The 5,300-nt window shown below is 37.5% G+C and overlaps 4 non-coding genes across 4 annotated transcripts; all 4 read right to left on the reverse strand.

Annotated features, from left to right (window-relative positions):
* Positions 1-1,114: 1,114 nt before the first annotated feature.
* On the reverse strand, positions 1,115-1,239 carry Trnal-caa. Its single transcript has 2 exons — positions 1,202-1,239; positions 1,115-1,159 (listed from the first exon to the last, which is right to left on the reverse strand). It is a non-coding gene; the product is annotated as a tRNA-Leu (tRNA).
* Positions 1,240-3,093: 1,854 nt separating this feature from the next.
* Positions 3,094-3,165, reverse strand: Trnap-agg. The gene has a single exon. It is a non-coding gene; the product is annotated as a tRNA-Pro (tRNA).
* Positions 3,166-4,061: 896 nt separating this feature from the next.
* Trnap-agg lies at positions 4,062-4,133 on the reverse strand. Its single transcript has one exon. It is a non-coding gene; the product is annotated as a tRNA-Pro (tRNA).
* A 311-nt stretch (positions 4,134-4,444) lies between these two features.
* Positions 4,445-4,516, reverse strand: Trnap-agg. The gene has a single exon. It is a non-coding gene; the product is annotated as a tRNA-Pro (tRNA).
* Between the last annotated feature and the right edge of the window lie 784 nt (positions 4,517-5,300).

A 5,300-nucleotide genomic window follows, 5' to 3' on the forward strand; every position in this document is an offset into this window, starting at 1 on the left:
TTTTTCCCCAGTGCAACCTTCTCTGTCTTTGAAGCTGTGTAATTGAAATTACGTGACACTTTGCATATGCACTGGATTTAAATCGAGTTTTCAGTTGGCCATCAAAGCGAATGAGGATGAGGGGCTGTGCGGGTGTTGGGGTGTGGGGACGGTGGGGACTGCCTATTGTGGCACGCGTGGCTTACGGGTCGGACTCCCACTCCCCCGTTGTTCGATGTTGTCTGTGGCTGGATGCATTCTCATCGGACCAACGTAGGCGACGGGCTCAGAACTTTGACAAGTGCATTCAAGTGCAGTCAGCGGGTAGGGAAAATTAAGGGCATGAAAAACAAGGAACGAGACCCAAACACGTGTTGGAAAAACCATAAAGAAATTTATGAAAAAATAACCTAATTAGCAACAGACATGCTGGGAAAGCGACGGAGGGGAAAGCAATGCAGCTCGGCGTTTTATGAGGTGCGGAATCAGATTTAAGGTTTTGTGGAGATTTTCAAAGACAGCTGAATTAAATCAGGCGAGAAAAAACTGCTACTAAAAATGAAGAGATTTTAGGGGAGAGTTTATAATAAAATAGGGAAACGGGCATAATTGTCATTGTAATTGAAAATGGAAACATAAGGGGTTATTTATAGTCGGGGTTAAATAGGTCTTTATAATGAAACCATTTTACTATTTTGTTAAGGAGGGTAATACCTTCATAATTATGACTTAACTGCAGTTTAAGTGTCTTGAAGGAATTTAATTGAAATACATTTTAGACATACGCATTTATTTAGCTATTTTAAAATTTTTAAGATGACGTATATTATTTATGTAGTATATATATTGTACAATTTTTCCATTCACAATTTATAAATATTTTATATAAAAATTAAGGGCAACCTCTCTTACTATAAAGGCCAACATAAAATGTTTTCTTTTGTTGGTAATGCTGAAATATATATTTAAGTTACTATTAAAAACAGCATTTAAAAGTGTTGCATATATACGTAATATAGAAAGTTGAAACAATTTTTAAGTATTAGAATATTTAAGAATATAGTAAACAAAATCAAGAAGTGAGATTAAGACATTTTTGACACTTACAACAGTTTGCAAATGGGAAAAAAAGATTTGTCAGAAGTGGGATTCGAACCCACGCCCTCAGAGAGGACCAGAACGCTCGATCGAACCCCTCTGCGAAGGGTAAGAGATATTAGCTCTTGAGTCTGGCGCCTTAGACCGCTCGGCCATCCTGACATTGGCAACCGGGCGACGATTTATGGCCTTGGGCTGCGTGCTATTTATAGACTAGCAATTAGATAAGCAAAGTTGAAAGAAAAACGTTGACATTACAAACAAAAATCTTCATGTGCGGAGGAAATGAGCCCGCCCACACATTCGCCCAAAAAAAAGGTGATAAAAGCTTGGCGGCATCTGGTGTTTGTGTTGGTGTCACTGCTGCCGGTTGCTATGTGGTTAAGTGCTGCAGTTGCCATTTCACGCTCGGCTAAATCGCTGCTAAATCGTAACCTGAGCACCGTTTCCGGCAGGGCAATCAAAACCGAATCGAGCCTTGTCCTCCGTTGCCCGGGGGCCTCATCATAAAAATCACCCAAACCGCAGCCCAGCAACAGCAAAATCACCGCAGACAACAGTTCCATACAGTTGAAAAAAATATAGTGGCAAAACCAATATAAATACAAAATGATGTTAATTATTATCAACAGGTTTAAATAATACATTTTTTTAAAGAAACAATTCTATAAGTTTTATAGAACAAAATCAAACTTTTAAGCTGAGCAGATTAATATAAACAAACAATGGTATTAACTTATTTTACAGACTTTTGAATAATGATTTCTAAATCATTTTATTTAAAGCTTAATTACCGATTGATAACTGTTATTTCTTGTTTAAAATATCAAATATAAAATTGAGAAACTCTTTACTCCGCTTATGATTTCTCTCAGTGCACACACCCAATATACACACATACCCGGTTGATGCGCCACGAGTTAAAGTCAATTGCAGAGCCCGCGGGCTGCGAGTTGTACCCTCTTTGTCGCCCGGTGCTGAAACCACAAACTTTAACCCCCCGCTATTTGCTGTGATGTATTTGTCAGTGAAAAAACTCATATAAGAAAAGTTTAAAACAATCTGACAACGACTACAAAAATACCGATTATACTTTAATCAATAAGTTTTTTTAAGAAAAAAAAATTTCATTAAAAAAAAAATTGTAGGACAAAAATGTCCCAATATATTGATAACCTTTGATTATTATTTTTAATAAAAATGTCTAATTAATTGATTAATTATTGCGCAGAAAAGCTTACGAAAAAATTAAATTTACTAGTCCAATAATCAATTGAATTTTTATCCAAAAAGTAAGAAAATTTTTTAAATGAACACAATATATATTTTTGTTAAATTAAAGATGAACTAGCTAATGCTAATAAAAACAAATCTTAATCTTTAAAGATATATTTGATCAAAGCCATTGGCCTCCACTTGATACGTTAACTTGAGCCATCCTTCACAATGGGTACCATTAGGAAAAGTAACTCCTCATGCGGAGGCAGGCTATCAAATGCAGCCTTCTGCGGGAGTAGATGGATTACGGCAAGGGGGCATTGGAGGCGGAGGCTTGGGACAGACGCCGGCATTGAAATCGAAATCTGAATCGACAACCAGACACTTCAAACGCATGCAAAACGCATCGAAACAATGAGATTTACGTGCTTCCAGCTGTTATGGACTGCAATCGGATACATGGTGGGGAATGGGTGAAATGGTCGGGCTGAGTGCCGCATTATTACAATACGAAAGAGATCTGCCAGCCAAACCCCCTCTGAGCCCCCGGGGGGCGGCAAATGGATTTCGGGTAATGACAGCCATGAGCTCTTGGCCTGCCAGTGTCTGCTTGGTCAGCCAAGCCGAAAAGTTTGTTGTGTTAATTTTCAATGCATAAAATTCATTCGCCGGACCTAGACTGCTTCTACACAGCGAAAAAAATCGACTAAGAGTGTAGAAAAGCATTCTATTTTTAAAGAAGATTGATTTTTACCACTGATATCCGCCACTTGATATTTAAAAAAAATTATTTTACTTGGGCTCGTCCGGGATTTGAACCCGGGACCTCCCGCACCCTAAGCGGAAATCATACCCCTAGACCAACGAGCCGGTTAAATATCGGCCGCCAAACTTCTTCTCTTAAATGGAAAGTTCGAAGTTTAATTTCGAATAAAATATTGGTCAAAACTTGATATGCATGAGGCTTTGTCGAAGAGTTAAGTGGTTAATGGCTTTTATATTTGTTGTTGTCTTCAAACTGGCCTAGTTTATAATTTGTAATACTCAAATCGGAAATCTGTCTGCCACATAAATATTTAAAAAATTCAGATCACTTCGAACCTGGCGGTTTTCGCATCAGTATACCTTTACCAAGCAGGCAAAATTTGCTCTGTATTATTTTATACATATGAATATAATTTTTAAAAAATTAAAAGATATACATTTTGAATTTGTAGTGTGGCTTGCACCCTTCAACCGTGGATCGTCGGCATTCAATTGGGAGTTGCCCCAAAGAGTCACAGACACGTCCAGGTGAATGCTCCTGTCTGCGTTGTCTGTGACTCCCGTCTGACAATTCGTCTGCTGCATTGTCTCCTCTTCTCCTCGGGGTGAAATTGTAATTGAGCCGACTCGGCTTACCTTTGGACAATTTGGCATGGAATCGAGTAATTGTTATTATTTAAACGATCGAATATCATTGAACCTTGGTTCACTTTTTAAAGCTCTTTAATGAAAGCTTAATTAGTTTACTACAAAAGACTAAATTGAATGTGCGGAGGCGCACTTTTCAGCAGACTAATTACTTTTATTCGTAACTAAGGATATTATATATATTAAAATAAACAACTACCTTTTTTTATTTTTATGGCAAAAATATACAAATATAAAATATAAATACATGAGATCAACAAATAAATGTAATGCAGAGAACTCTCACACTAAAATAAACTTTAATTTTTGATCAATTAAATATTTGTATTTAGTAAAAAAAACGTACGGTACTTGGGCTCGTCCGGGATTTGAACCCGGGACCTCCCGCACCCTAAGCGGAAATCATACCCCTAGACCAACGAGCCGAGCGAAAATTGGCGCCTAAGCTACTGTTGACCAATTTAAATTAAAAACAAAAGGGCCAAAAAATTAATTTTAAATTATAATATTTTCAATGTGCCACCACTTGCTTTCATTTGTATATCTGCATTTAGACATGAAAAACAAAACATAAGTTATAAAATCATATATATAAAGTTCCCTTTCTAATTATAAATAATAAAAAACTTATAAGCCAACGTAGAAAAACATAATATAGAACATTTTGTATATGTATTCTTCTTTTGTTTTTAGATAAAAATCAAAATATAAATAATACAAAAAATTTACTCAGCTTGGGCTCGTCCGGGATTTGAACCCGGGACCTCCCGCACCCTAAGCGGAAATCATACCCCTAGACCAACGAGCCAGTTGGACACCTGCCGCCGAACTACTTTATTTTAATGCAATATTCGAATTTCGATTTTGAATAAGAGACTGGTCAAGACATGAGATGCATGTGGCTTTGAATTTTAAAATGGAAAGTTTGTTTTTTTGATGGCTCTTGAATTTTTTGTTGTCTTCAAACTGGTTTAGTTTATACTGTCAACTGTTTGAGGGCTCATTAATAGCCAGCTACCAAATCCCCTATGCTACCACTAACAGGCATTCCGTTTATAGTGGCTTTTGGATGGCTATAAATGCACTCAATTAGCTGTTAATAGCTCTGGTTTCCCTCCTCACCGATTTATATGAGAACCCTTGCCTCAATGCACTTTATCCAACATATGCCCAAGTACATTTTCGTTGATTGCTTATGTCCATATGGTGGTGGACCCAGAAAAAATCTGCCAACTGGTCAGGGTCTGGACTTTTGCAAATCTCTGGGTCTCTGGGAGATTAGATCGTATTTGGGGTTGGGTTTGCCTTCTGTCACTGATTGTAATCGCCCGAACCGCGACTCGTTAACATTATTTGTTGTGGTCTCTACTGACAAAGTGCATTGGTCTTTTTGTTTTTTAGGGATAGCTGTTGCTTTTTTTCTTTAACAAATCAGGGGTGACCCGCATTGAGTTTTAGGATTTTTCTGCGTCTTTTGGCAGTCCTTTTTAAAGTTTTCAATTTGTGCCTTGAGAACCACCCTGAATGGATTGGTTCTTTCCGCAAATATTTGCCAAAATGCTTAGGCAACATCAAAAGCCCCTTCTCGTTAT

The sequence above is a fragment of the Drosophila rhopaloa genome, unplaced genomic scaffold (genome assembly GCF_018152115.1).
Source record: "Drosophila rhopaloa isolate 14029-0021.01 unplaced genomic scaffold, ASM1815211v1 contig_163, whole genome shotgun sequence".
Lineage (NCBI taxonomy): Eukaryota > Metazoa > Arthropoda > Insecta > Diptera > Drosophilidae > Drosophila > Drosophila rhopaloa.